The 14,613-nt window shown below is 40.9% G+C and overlaps 1 protein-coding gene across 2 annotated transcripts in view; it reads right to left on the minus strand.

Moving 5' to 3' along the window:
* PRRG1 (proline rich and Gla domain 1) overlaps positions 1-3,534 on the minus strand; it is a 139,928-nt gene extending 136,394 nt beyond the window's left edge. Inside the window, exon 1 of one of the 2 annotated variants that reach the window (XM_004435052.3) lies at positions 3,199-3,534. The gene's annotated coding sequence lies outside the window, so the exon portion shown is untranslated. Of the gene's footprint in view, positions 1-2,162; positions 2,488-3,198 lie in introns of those variants that run through there. The other variant, XM_087427156.1, reaches the window with a different exon arrangement.
* Positions 3,535-14,613: the final 11,079 nt, after the last annotated feature.

Genomic DNA, 14,613 nt, shown 5'->3' on the forward strand with positions numbered 1-14,613 from the left:
TGATAAGAAACAGCAATTACAAATAACAATAGCTTCCATTTTTAGGACAATTAGTATGTGCTAGATATTATGATAAGCTGTTAATACGCCCAATCTCCCTTATCAGGTTAGTATGATAATTATCATTTTTACAGATGAAGAAACTGACCCTTAGAGAACGAAGTTGAACATCTTGCCTCCAAATTGACCCTTGACCCACGCCCTTGACCACCGTATTATTGTCTCCTGTAAAGAGTGAGAAAGAGTCTTGTATAGAACGCTAAGAAGACTCCTCAGCTGAGGTTGACCAAAGAATTAGAGGAAAATATGGGGAGGAAGTCTAGGTGAGGAAAGTTTTAAGAAGGAAGCCTTAATCACAGTGATTTGGAATAGTTTTTTCAGTCAGTCAGTCTAAAGACCACAGAGGATGTAGAACTTTTTTTAAAAAGAAGTTTTATGGACTCTACTCATCCCAAGTGTTACTCATAAAAACCAGGCACTAACGTGAAGTGTTTTGGAGGGAACAATGGTTAATGTTATTAAAAAAAGTGACATGGAGAAAAAGTGCTTTCACATTTAGGTGAAGAGGGGACAAATTAAGTGAGGGGAGAAAAACAGAAGTTACTGATAGCTAGGATAGGATCTCTACTTTGCAGGCACAGAAACCTGGACTAACCAAGTAGCCAATCCTGACTCATTTTTTCAAACTAAAGTATCAATTCTATTCACTTAAAAATTGAGTGAGCATTTGCTCATGATATTCTCTCCAATGGGTAAATCCATTCAGGAGATGAAAGCTAGGTGTGGGAGTGATGAGTTTCAGTGGTAAGGAGCAAGAGGAAGGTAATTCCTGTTTAAAGCCAGAGGTGACTGGAAGGCCAATGATGCTGCTGGAGTTAAGAGAGATGTCCAAGACAGGCTGGCAGAAATACTCAGGCCAAGCCTATCGAGGGCACTATAACGTGAAGAGACTCAAATGCTGAAACCACCTTAAGATTTAGGAGTATAATACAACTGATTAGTCTCTCTAATTGGTCTAATGGGTTACAGTTTCTTTAGTTATATTAGCCTTCAGAGAATACCACGTGGCCAGCTTGATTCACTTGTCAATTCCTAAATTCCCACAGCACCCTATGTGTGTCTTTCTACAAATGATTAATCTTGTGTTTCATGTTGACTTATCACTAACTTCAGTATCAGAAGCTGACCTTTTTAAAATCTGGCCTTTTTCTGACGCCCATTTTGCCTCTACCTGCAAAACTTTTGCACCTCTTTTAGAAGGATAAACCACAGACCAATACATCGCAACATATTTCCATACTTATTTCTTACCCACATTCAAAATGTTGTTCAAATAGTAAATAATTTCAGCATTCTGAATTTCTTCTATTATCTCATGTACTTTATGCAATATGAATTATCATCTTTTGAACAGCATTTATTAATATCTAACTATAAGTGCATTTATGAGGCACTCAGTACCTACCCAGCAGCCCTAGGTATTGGGGTAACATAGAAGACCAAGGTTCTAGTAGCAAGAGAGAAATAAGGCCAGTGGTATCAGAAAAGGGAGAGATTAATTCATTCTGGGGGAGTTGGCAAATTTTGGCAAAGACGTGAATTGGGCTGAGTCCAAAAGGATGAAAAGGAGTTCATCAGGCATTGGAAAAGGGAAAAGGCATCCCTAACACCTCCCTCCCCAAATTTGGTAATGTTAGTGGCATTTAACTTAAAATAACAAGAAAAAGAGTAAAATGACAATAACACAAGAAGAAATCCTATTCACTTCATGCGGGGGTGGGGGGGATATGAATGGAGTTGTGTCTTTAAACACACTTCAGACCTGAAAGTAAATGTTTATAAAACAGGATTCACAATCAAGGGAAAGGGGTGGAGAAGGAAGAAGTTCAGTTTGTTTTGTTGTTTTAAGTTAAACAAATGAGTAAAAATATCAACATCTATGCTTGGGAACACATATACTACCTTTCATAAAGATCCTAAGTTTGAAAATGAAAGCCTTGGAACCTTACCCAATATTACAATATTTGTCTTAGTGTTTTATCATTTTTAAGGGTTCTATAGTGAGTCTGCCCAAGAACTTGGCAACACCTCCACACACATATATCCAATAACCCACTCTTGATTGAAACAATCAACAGCACCCTAATCAACTTTTCACTTACCTGACTTGGGCACCTTCACATCCTTCAAAGTCTGACTTTATTTATACTATGACTATCACAGGGCATTAATTTAGCTCTAAGTTTTGACACTCCACCTCTTCACCCTTTCGTTCAATTATTGTGTCTTAAATTCCATTAGTTTCGCTTTTCTCCTGAAGGGACACTTAGAAAATACATCAACAGCACAATTACAAAACCAAGTGGCTGCAGCCAAGAGCCTGAACACACACACTAATTTCCAATCATATTCCTCTCGAGGCTGTTCCTGCCACCGACCAAAATCAGCGGGCCAGGAAGAAAGAAAAAGCTGAGACAGGAGGTTGTTCCCTTCCTTCCACTACCCCCACGCCTGCCCCACCTCGCTCCCCCGCCCCCCAGGACCGCACCGCGACCTCGTACGCCACCCCTCCACTGACCCGCCCCGCTGTCACCCGCCACTGCCTAGAAAACAGTCAAAGCCTTTGTTAAAATGTCCATGAGCACAATGTACCAGAAGACGGACACATTCCCGGGGCGGGGTGAAGGAAAGTCACACGAACGCCACGCCCTCCATGGCACTAGCCTGGGGCGACAGCCCACTTCCCCAAAATCCTCTCCCCCGCGACGAGTCAAGTTCCTGGCAACTCTGCACTCTGAGACCGCAGCGCGGGGGAAGGGATGGGCCCGGGGACGCCGCTCAGGGGCACCAAGCGGCGGGTACTGAACTTGAAGCTGGGACACCCTCCAGCGCCCTTGGCGAGCCTCCCGGTCCTGCCAAGCCTGAGTACGGACTTCCAGCCCCTGGAGCCCTTTCCTTCAATTTTTCTCCTCACACACACCCGCCACACTCCCGCCACCGCGCACTCCGCTCCCCACGCGGCCGGGTCGGACACCCTCAGGCAGCGCGGCCAACCCTGCTGCCGCACGTCTGGCCGATTTCTCCTCCCAGAACCGAAGGTTCCCGGGGCAGGCAGCCGCGCACACCCGGATCCTTCCCGGAACGCACGGCCCCAACCACGTTCCCCAGGTACGAGCCCCGCGCGGCCACCTCACTCACCGCGCGATACGCGCCGCTACTCCGCGCTCTGCCACCCGCCAGCCGCGCCTGCGCGCCCCCACTGCCGCCGAGCCTAGTTTGAGCTTGGAGCCAGGAGCGGACGGGAAGGGCGCTGGGAAGCGATGGGAAGCGGCGGGGGCGGGGCCCGGGCGGGGTGAGGAGAGGAGCGGTGGGGCGGGGCTTCCGTCGTCTCGGTCCGGAAGACCAAGCGCTCAGGGCACCCGGCTGGAGCTTCCCACTCCAGTCTGTGTATAACCCTGGCAGAGAAGTCGTCGAGGCCCCTCGGTGCACTCCCACAGTCACCGTCTAGAAAGTCCGGCTAGACGCGGTGCCAAGCTAGCCAGCCCCCTGAGCCACCACGCCTCTCCCTGGAGCCGCCCTGGATACTCCCCAGCCTTTCACCCTTTTGCATGCCTATCTCCCCACACATTATTCTTCCCTTGTTCCCACCCCCCGCCCCCGCCGGAATTTCTCCTCATCACGCGCAGTCCTCAGTCCTTCAGAGGTGAGGGGCAGGGAAATTTCTCACCCACACACCGCCTGTGCAGGGCACCGTAGTTAACATGTCTCTTTGCTGTGTGCAAGCCCAGAACCTGGTTGGTGACTGACCATTGCCCCCGTTACGGCTCAGCCCTTTCCCTGAGAACTCTCTTGCTGCTGTTTCTGGACTTTTGGTGACAACAATCTGCTTTTTCTTAAAAAGAGTCTTGAACAAACTTAACCGGAGTATCTTGGAAAAAAGAACACAGGTTGTCAAATAAGATCCGTCTTTGACCGGCTTTTTAGGCAGCCGCCTTAGAATTGGAGCTTTCTAAAAGCCCCTCTGAGAAACAGAATCTTCGGCCTGTGTTGTTGTGTGGACTTTGCCCTAATGGTTTCAGGTTTTTTGGCATTTAGCATTTGAAGAAGCCTAACTTGATTATTATTCCATGCTGCATGCGTGCTTAGTTTTAAGTTCTACGCTTTTCTGTTTACATTCTGGTCAGCTGTGGCATCTCACGTGTCTTCAGATCAGCTATTAAAATAAACACACCTGAGTGAATCCAAAGTGTGTTGGTCTGTGGGCCTGAAGTTATTTATTCCAAATTTTCCTTTCTTTTTTACTTTAGTTATGATGGAATTGAGAAACATTTGGTTTATTAAGAATAAAAGAATTGCCACAGGGCCACACCAATAGTCTTTTCCAGCGAGTATTTAGACTGTGAAGCAAGCATTTTTTGGGAGAGTCTGGTAATTGCCCTTAGAGATCTGAATATCCTGAAATTTTTTCCGTTAACCTTTGTGGGTCTTCCATTTGTGTATTTTACAAACCAGACCTTCTTGAACTCGTTTTTATTTTGCATTTGTCAAATAAGCATAAGGGCACTGTAGTGAGGATGTATTGCAAGAGGGTATGCATATTGGTAAATGTAGACACAGACTTTGTAGGATGACTAAATCTGTAAGTGCCTGGAAGTAGAACCTAGTCCTATTCATTTCACTAGTAAAATGTTTCACAAACAAAGATGCTAAAAAAAAAAAACAAAAAAACCCCACTAGGTTAATAAAGATAATTTTTGCTTCCTTAATAGATATATATGTTTGTTTGTTAACTTTCATTTGATTACTGGGTTTATTTTCTTATTTTATGTCTGAATTTGTCAGGATATTTTGATTGAAGTGACCAAAACTAAAATGAAGTAGTTTAGGCAAAAAAAAAAAAAAAAAAAAGAAATTATTGTGTAACCCAAGTTGTGAAAGGGTAAGTCTATGATTGGCCTTAGGAATAAATGGAACCAGTAACTGGAATGCTTCAAATTCCAGGTTAGGCTCTCAACCCTGCCTCTCTCAGCCAGGGTCATTCTTTCAGAACCTCCAAAAGTCATGTTCTGTAAGCTTGGAACCATGGCCTCTGACAAATTGTGGGCTCACACCTACCAAGCTGTTACCAGACAGAATGTGCCTCTCATCCTTCACTTCCATTTTTTAGAAGATCAGATAAAGAGCATGACTGGGTGAGATTGAGTAACATAACCATTCTTGGAGAGAGAGTGCATGTGTGACATAAGAATGGTATCACCAATAGAACCACATAGTTGGAGAAAAAAATGAAGAGATTTCTAAATGAAAACAAAGGATAGGATGATTTCACTTGTATGTGGAATCTAACAAACAAACAAACAGAAACAGACTCATAGATACAGGAAACAAACTGATGGTAGCCAGAGGGCAAGGGGGTGGGGGAGGTGGGTGAAATAGGCAAAGATTAAGAGGTACAGACTTCCAGTTATAAAATAAGTCACGGGGATGTAATGTACAGTATAGAGAATATAGTCAATAATATTGTAATAACTTTGTATGGTGACAGATAGTAACTAGACTTATCATGACAATCATTTTGTAATTTATATAAATATCACATCACAATGATGTACACCTGAAACTAATAGGCTATTGTATGTCAATTATATTTCAATAAAAAAACAAAGGGTAGGAGAAGATGCTATTTTCAGAAGAAGAGAGAAGTGCTGGACAGACAAAAAATATTCACCATGGAACAACTGTATTTAAGGAATAAAGCCTTGGAAATATCTTTGATCTCTCTCTCCCTTATTAATGAAGCCTTTTCCATTGATAATGCTGTAACAACTGGGTATCTATATGCAAAGAAATGAAACTCGATTCCCACCTCACACCATAAACAAAAATTAATTTGAGATGGAACATAGACCTCAATGTGAAAAGTACAACTACAGAGGCCAGCCCCATGGCCTAGTGGTTAAGTTTGGCATGCTGCACTTCGGCAGCTCGTGTTCGGTTCCCCGGGCGCCGACCTACACCACTTGGCAGCTGTGCTCTGGTGGTGACCCACATACAAAAGAGACGAAGATTGGCACAGATGTTAGCCAGGGGGAATCTTCCTCAGCAAAAAAAAGTATAAATCTTTTATGTGAAAACAGAATATCTTTGTGACTTGAGAGTAGGCAAAGGTTTCTAAGACAGAACAAAGAAAGCAATAACCACAAATGAAAATAATGATAAATTAGACTTCATAAAAATTGAAAACTTTTGCTCATCAAAAGATATCATTTAGAAAATTAATAATCTTCAGGCTAGGAGAAAAAATTGTAAAACATAGATCTCACAAAATACTGGTATCGATATACATACAGAATTCCTGAAAGTCAATAATAAAAACAAAAAAGTTGAGTAGAATCCTTAATAAAGGAAGAGATATGAATATCCAATGAGCACATGACAATGTGTCCAACATCATTAGTCATCAGGGAAATGCAAAATAAAACCACAATTAGCTAACAAAACACACCCACTAGTTTGGCCAAAATTGAAAAGACTAACACCACCAAATGTTAGTGAAGATATGGAGCCACTGGAACATTCAAACATTGTTGGTGGGAGTGAAACACCACCCGACTACTCTGGAGAAAGATCTGACAATTTCTTCTAAAACTAGACATATGCCTACTCTATAAACCAACAATTTCTCTCATCAATATTTACTCAAGAGAAAGGAAAACAAGTCTATACAAAAAGACTGGTACAAGAAGGTTCATAGCAGCTTGAAATTGGAAACACATGTGTCCATCAGTAAGACAATGGATAAACAAACAGGTATCTTCACACAATGAGAAATTACTTAACAATAAAAAGGAACAAGCAACAATGTGGATGAATCTGAAAAAAAAATATGCTTCACATGAAAGAGTATATATGATTCCATTTACATGAATTTCTAGAGCAGGCAAAACTCATCTACGGTGGGAAAAAAGAGAATGGTATTTTGCTGTGGACTCTTGGGAGATTGGGAAGTGGTAAGGGGGCATGAGATAACTTTATGAGGTGATATTCTGTATTCTGGTTTCATAGATTTGGGCATTTGTGGAAACTCATTGAATGGTACACTCAAAGCATTTGCATTATATTGTATAGAAATTTTACCTCAAAAGATAAAATACAACCAAATATTAAACTCTAATTAATTCTAATGTATTTTAGGGGAAATATACTGATGTATACAATTTACTTTCAAGTGCATTAAAAATAATTTGGACTTTTGGACTGATGCAAGGATAGACAAATGGATAGATGGATAGATAAGTGTGATAAAGCAAGTGAAGTTAAATGTTATTTGTAGAATCTAGGTGGTGAGTGTTCACTGGACAATTCTTCCCACTGTTCTGTATGTTTGAAAATTTTTATAGTAAAATATTTGAAAAATACTTAGTAAAATATGGCATGCTTAGAAGACGTTAAATAAATGAACTTTTTTTTTTTTTTTGGTATCCATATTTACTGAGTTGCATCAGAATACAGGGAATTTCTTTTAGCTGCGGAACACCCAAGTTAGCTGGTGGGAGTGCAAACTGGTGCAGCCACTATGGAAAACAGTATGGAGATTCCTCAAAAAATTAAGAATAGAACTACCATACAATCCAGCTATTCCACTGCTGGGTATTTATCCAAAGAACATGAAAACACAAATGTGTAAAGATACATGCACCCCTATGTGCATTGCAGCGTCATTCACAATAGCCAAGACTTGGAAGCAACCTAGGTGCCCATCAAGAGACGAATGGATAAAGAAGATGTGGTATATATACACAATGGAACACTACTCAGCCATAAGAAACGATGAAATCCAGCCATTTGTGACAACATGGATGGACACTGAGGGTACTATACTAAGCAAAATAAGTCAGAGGGAGAAAGTCAAATACCATATGATCTCACTCATAAGTAGAAGATAAAAACAACAACAAATAATCACATAGAGACAGAGATTGGATTAGTGGTTACCAGAGGGAAACAGGGGGCGGGGTGAGGGGGAGTGTAAGGGATGGTTAGGCACATGTGTGTGGTGATGGATTGTAATTAGTCTTTGAGTGGTGAACATAATGTGATCTATACAGAAATCGAAATAGAAGGATGTACACCTGAAATTTATATAATGTTATAAACCAATGTTACCACAATAAAAAAAAGAATACCAAAGTTAGTTACATAGTAACTATGACTGCCATTTATGTGGAGACTAATTTATTTAAATCTTTAGATTACCCAGGAAACCAATATTCATATTTCTTAAAATATCTTCAAGTGAATTTGAAATTCCAGTATACGTCTACAGAATTCAACCTGTCTGCCCATATATCTCTCTAAAAACATATGTGAGAGGGGCCAGCCCGGTGCCACAAGTGGTTAAGTGCACATGCTCTGCTGTGGCGGCCCAGGGTTCGCCGGTTCGGATCCCGGAGGCACACTGATGCACTGCTTGTCGAGCCAAGCTGTGGTGGCGTCCCATATAAAGTAGAAGAAGATGGGCATGGATGTTAGCCCAGGGCCAGTCTTCCTCAGCAAAAAGAGGAGGACTGGCAGATGTTAGCTCAGGGCCAATCTTCCTCACACACAAAAAAAAAAAGTGAGAGAATATCCTCTGGTTTACTGTCATGATGAATAGAGTATGGCTTTACATTTCTAATGTCCATGGCTTGTTTTGATTACAACTTTCATTATATCACAGAGTAATTCAAAAATATAGTCTGATCCTCCTGAATTCAGTAAAAATAAAAATATGTAAAAAACATATTTCATTTTCAATGAATGTTTTATATATCTCACTGTGAAAGGTATATTTTAAATAATCCTTTGTCACATTCAAGAAATGTAAGGAGGGCCGGCTCCGTGGCTTAGCAGTTAAGTGCGCACGCTCTGATGCTGGCGGCCCGGGTTCGGATCCCGGGCGCACCCCAAGGCACCACTTCTCCGTCCAGCGCGAGGCCGAGTCCCACGTACAGCAACTAGAAGGATGTGAACCTATGACATACAACTATCTGCTGGGGCTTTGGGGGGAAAAAGAATGAATAAATAAAATCTTTAAAAAAAAAAAAAAAAGAAATGTAAGGTGATTCTTCATTCATTACAACTGGGCAGTACAGAACTTCTTGGAATATACTTGAATATACTTGGAATAGGGACACAATGCCAATCCTCAAAGAACCTGAAAACTAATAGAGAATGCTCTTTTTGTATCTCACGTGTGCTTGCAATAACACAAATATGACTTCAAAATTATGAATTTTAATTCAATGCAAAATATGAGTGAAATTTTATCGTTAGGTATCAGCATTTTAAAATGCCAATTTTGTTATAGTTTGGAACACAAGAATGAGTATTTACTTAATTGCCTCTAAAAATAAAATAAATCAACTTTTAATTATATATATTTTTAAATCCTTTACTATAATTTGTAATGTTAGTTAAAATTAACAACTCAAGAATTTGGTAAAATATACTCAAGAAAAGATACAACAGCTTTAAATTATAAAATTTTCAATTATGTAAGGCAGGAAATACTCTTATTCTAAAGAAATCTATTGAGGGTGTGTATATTATGGGAGCTCTCTTTGAGAGCCATTCAGGTCACCACTCAGACCTCCCTTCAAGAATGAAAATTGCAGGGCTGGCCCTGTGGCATAGCGGTTAAGTGCGCACACTCCGCTGCTGGTGGCCTGGTTTCGGATCCTGGGTGTGCACCCGGCGCACTGCTTGTCAGGCCATGCTGTGGCGGCGTCCCAGATAAAGTGGAGGAAGATTGGCACAGACGTTAGCTCAGGGCCAGTGTTCCTCAGCAAAAAGAGGAGGATTGGCATGGATGTTAGCTCAGGGCTGATCTTCCTCACAAAAAAAAAAAATGAATGAAAATTGCTGTTGAGCTACAAGGAGTACTGGGAGCCTCCAACTATATCACCTTCAGGACGCACCTCAACTTTTTTTGCCGGGGGAGGCTATGCATGCTTCACAGGCAACCCCCACCAAGTGATTTAGCATGGTAGGGCACTGGCGCCTGGCCATTCCTGCTCAATGCAGGACTCCTCTAAGGAGCAATCTTTGCTCTGGGGCTCCCTCTTGGGTTGGCTGAGACTATCAGATCTGCATTTTGGTCTGAGGTTTTTTCTGACCTGCTTCCTCCCCACTTCCCTTTCAAAAGTGTCAAATCGGCATCTCAGGCTCAAGGTTTTCTCTGCCCAATCCTGCTTCCTCCCCCGTTTACCTTTCACAGATGTTACTTCTCTGCCCTTCCCCCAAACCTCTTGTAATCCTGTTTGTCTCAGAGTCTGCTTCTTAGAGGACCCAAACAGGTATGTTCCCTAAGCCCTAACCTCATTGAATTTGGATAATCTTTTTGGTGGCTAAACAGTTCTCAATTGTTGGGGAAGGATAATCAATATTTATACAGCATTCCTAATATTTGCATAAAAGGTAAAATAATTACCATAAATATAAATTATATTTTTGTATATTCTTTTATTTCCAAGGCTAATTGTTTAATTTATGATTAGACAGAATGAGTACTACACAAGAGGTATTCGCAGACCCTGGACTTTCATATAAAAGAGCAAGATCTCTGATAAGACATTTGATTAACTAGGGTGTGGTCACCTGGGACATTGCCCTCGGGTACCAACAATTTTTTAGAGGCTGAAAAATTGTAAATAATAACATTTAAAAATAGCTCCCTTTCAATGAACTAATGCCACCAATTCTGACACTCATTCCTTCCTGCTAGTCTCTCTAACCTTCTCCCCAACCAATGAATTAGTAAATTACAGCTAATATTGGTTGAGCACTTGTATGCCAGACACAGTGCTATGTTCTTTACCTATGTTATTCCATGTAATCATCACTTCTACCAAGAAGAGTTTGATTCTGTTTTGCAAATAGCGAATCCAAGGCTCGAAATGTTAAGCACTGTGCCCAAGGTCACGCTGGTAAGGGTCAGGGCCTCGATTAGAACCCAGTAAGTGTCAGGTCCCAGTTCACTCATCTCTGAGAGGTTGTGTCTTCACTTTAATACATGGTGAAGCTGGGACTAGAATCCAGGTCATCTGACACCTCACTTTATGCTCTTTCCTCTAAACCATGAGTATCCCTTGTTATGCTAAAAGTAATGATTTGTGTGTGTGTGTGTGTGAGTGTGTGTGTGTGTGTGTGTGTGTGTGTGTGAGGAAAATCAGCCCTGGGCTGGCCCTGCGCTAACATCTGTGCCCATCTTCCTCCACTTTATATGGGACGCCGCCACAGCATGGCCCGACAAGCGGGGCATCGGTGCACACCTGGGATCCGAACCTGGGCCACCAGCAGCGGAGCATGCGTACTTAACCGCTACACCACGGGGCGAGCCCTAAAAGTTATGATTTTTAATCTAAGGTGTTTGATTGAATCCTGAATTCCTTTAGTCAAACAAACATCCAGCTTTCAGACAGAAAAATAGAGGCAACATTTAGTAATTTTCTATTTGCTCTCTATTTAGTCTAAATGTTCACTGGCCTTTTTTTTTTTAAGATTTTATTTATTTATTTATTTTCCCCCCAAAGCCCCAGTAGATAGTTGTATGTCGTAGTTGCACATCCTTCTAGTTGCTGTGTGTGGGACGTGGCCTCAGCATGGCCGGAGAAGCAGTGCGTCGGTGCGCGCCCGGGATCGAACCCGGGCTGCCAGCAGCAGAGCGCACGCGCTTAACCGCTAAGCCACGGGGCCGGCCCTCGCTGGCCATTTTGTCTTCAGCTCTAATATGTCTTTAGTTTCATCACAATCCGAGTTGATTTTCCTAAATCTATTATTGCTGGGGAAGAATGGCCAAGTCCCTTTTAATCCCTGGGAAGAAGCCCAATGGAACCCCAGAATCCCACCTTAATAAATATTATTGGGTGATATTTGCTTCCTTCCTATTTAGTCTTCCCTTTTGATCAACAGCTGTAGATTTTGGGGTATTTTTCCCCAATCTCATTCAAAAAGTGGGGAATGTTTTGTCCCCAAATAATTACACATTTCCAACATAAGACATTTGAGAAAAGCCCAGTTCCTAATTACTAAAACGTTGAAATAATTCTATCAGAAGCAACCTAGGATTCCACTACCCTCTTCGCTTCAGCCCTTTATTGTCTAACCAGAAGTAGTTATTAAGTTATTATGATCCCAAATAAGAAAAAGGAAATTCTGTTTATTTGGTCAGGAGGCAGTGATTCATTTCCCTCATTTCTGGTGGGTAGGCCTCTCTGGGTGACCCAAGGCGATACAATACACTAGGTCTCAGGATAGTTCTAAAACCATCTACTTCAATATGATTCTGTAAGGTAAGATAACAACAGAGATATAACAATATTGAAATGTTTGAAAGCCGATGCAAATGGAATCCTCCTGTACCAGCTACAGAAGGCAATCTCAGCTTGAAAGGGGCTTGGTCCTTATTATATAAGATGAATGGTGCATAGAGACAGAAGAGCAGAGCCAGAGTGGTACAGGATGTTATGGGCCACAGGCAGATTGTTTTAGACTCTTAATCTTAAAAAAAAAGTATATGAAGAAAGGATTGAATGGAGTGATACTTACATGTCATGGGAGCTTTGAATTTTCACAGGATTTGGGTCTTATATGTGTGTTTTTAAGTTAATGATTTACAGAAAAATAAACCAACCAATAGGAGAATCCCTCATCAGAAGTGATTAGGATTGGAATTGGTTTAATTGGCAAAGTTGGCTAAAGTGGAGAATGGAAAAATTTGTTTTAATATAAAACTACATGTACATTTATTTATCTGTCTTTTGACATAAAACCCAGGACTCTTCCTTGAGTATGGCTCAACCAATAGATGGTCCAGGTAGTCATTCTTGAACAAACCACATACACAGTAGTAGTAATAGTATTAATAATAATAGTTGAGCACTTACTATGTGTCAGGCACTTTTAATCCTCCCAGTATCTCTTTGAGGTAGCAATTATTATCACCCTCATTTTACGTATGAGGTTAAGAAACTTGCCTAAGGTTACACAGTCAGTAAATGGTAGAGATAAGATTAAAACACAGGTTGTCTAGGACCAGCCCCATGGCCTAGTGGTTAAGTTCAGTTTCCAAAGCATTTTCATGAAAACAGGTTCTTTTCCAATTTATATTTCATCAGTTTATGAAACATTTAGTCAAGTTATGGAATTAAAGCTATACATATAGAATTACAATATTTATAATCAAATTACAGATGTATAATTGAAATAAATTGGTTTGGGAACAAACACAACTATTCTTAGAGCAGACAGCTTAACTGGTGGGACCAGAAGCAGGCATGGGTATTATTGGCCAAGAGTATTCAATGTGCTGTGGATATCAGTTAGTATGTTTTACAGTTGAAATGGAGATCATCAGTTAATACACAACTCCTTCAAGAGGAGGTCAGTTAAGAGAGTTTCTGTCATATTTAAATTTCATCTGTGTTTTGCCACAATTACAAGTGGTATAGTGATATTGAATATCACAACAGTACTTTCATATGATTCCAGAGGAATGCGTTGTATTTTCCATTTTTATTACGTCTGTCATGTCAGATATTTGATTCCTCTATATATATATGAAAAGCCTTTTTATATGCATATATATCAATATATATCAATAACATATATATAGCCTTTATATATATGTATATATATGAATATGAATATGGCCTTTTTTTAAAGCTTTTAGATCTATTCAAACTGGCTTGCTGTATTAGTTTCCTACTGTTGCTGTAACAAATTACCACAAACTTAGTGACTTAAAACCACATATATATTTTTTTTTTTTTTTTAAGATTTTATTTATTTTATTTTTTCCCCCCAAAGCCCCAGCAGATAGTTGTATGTCATAGCTGCACATCCTTCTAGTTGCGGCATGTGGGACTCGGCCTCAGGATGGACGGAGAAGTGGTGCCTCGATGCGCACCCGGGATCCGAACCCGGACCGCCAGCATTGCAGCGCGCGCACTTAACCACCAAGCCACAGGGCCGGCCCATAAAACCACATATATTAAACTAACACACAGACAGAGAGAACAGTTTGGTGGTTACCAGGGGAAAGGGAGTTGGGGGGTGGGCACAAGGGGTGAAGGGGCACATTTATATGGTAACTAACAAATGATAATGTACAACTGGAATCTCACAATGTTATAAACTATTATGACATCAATTAAAAAAACTCAGTAATAAAAAAAAACACATATATTTACTTTCTTACACTTGTGGAGGTCGGAACTGTCTAAAATCTTAAAAAGTCTAAAATTAAGGTGTTGGCAGGGTTGTGTTCTTTCTGGAGGCTTCAGGGGAGAATTTGTTTCCTTGCCTTGTGGAGGTCACCTGTATTGTTTGGCTAATGGTCCCCTTCATCCCCTTCCTCACATCACTCCAATCTCTTGCTTCTCTCCAGCCCTTGCTTCCATTGTCACATTTCCTCTTCTGTTGCTAAATCTCCCTCTGCCTCCCTTTTATAAGAACTCTTGGGGTTACATTTAAAGCCCACTTAAATAATGGAGGATAATCTCCCCATCTCAAGATCCTTAACTTACTCACATCTGCAAAGACCCCTTTACCATGTTAGATAATATATTCTCA

The sequence above is a fragment of the Ceratotherium simum genome, chromosome X (assembly GCF_057802395.1).
Source record: "Ceratotherium simum simum isolate JZ-2026a chromosome X, ASM5780239v1, whole genome shotgun sequence".
Lineage (NCBI taxonomy): Eukaryota > Metazoa > Chordata > Mammalia > Perissodactyla > Rhinocerotidae > Ceratotherium > Ceratotherium simum.